Source organism: Elephantulus edwardii, unplaced genomic scaffold, assembly GCF_000299155.1.
Source record: "Elephantulus edwardii isolate Elephantulus edwardi_28Jun2011 unplaced genomic scaffold, EleEdw1.0 scaffold00153, whole genome shotgun sequence".
Taxonomy (NCBI): domain Eukaryota; kingdom Metazoa; phylum Chordata; class Mammalia; order Macroscelidea; family Macroscelididae; genus Elephantulus; species Elephantulus edwardii.
This window is the reverse complement of record NW_006399903.1, coordinates 761,249-761,809: the sequence shown is the minus strand read 5'-3', so window position 1 is coordinate 761,809 and position 561 is coordinate 761,249.

The following is a 561-nucleotide window of genomic DNA, read 5'->3' as shown; positions in this document are numbered from 1 at the left end:
ACATGATTTAAAAGATATCACAACATTATTTTGTTTTTAAAGAACTATTAAGATGTGCTGCTGTCTCAATACTTTTCTGGAAATCATTCAAATGAATTACAAGCTTGGAATTATTGAGCAGATCATTCATTATTTAGTTGCATGTCCTGCCAATGGATTTGGTTAGTTTATTCATTCAATTATTAGTCAGTGATAAAAGGTATCAAACTAATTATCTGTTAAACAAAGTATTTAGCCAAATGGATGATAGATATTTTTTCCCCTGGCATAATTTATCAGGGAAATTTACCAGATGGTTTTAATGAACATTTACCACACAATTTATTGCTATTGCATCAATTCTGAATTATAGCATTCATCAGTAAGTAAACCTTATGAGGAGAAGATTGCCCAAATTTCCTCCCTGGAGTAGATGGTAGATTTCAACTGCAGAAGACAAGTGACTTTTTGTTTAGGAGCACACGTTGTTGGTCTGTGCCACCAATGATCTTTATGTTGTTGTTGTTATGTGCCATCGAGTCGCCTGCGACTCATAGCGACCCTATGTACAACAGCCCTAAA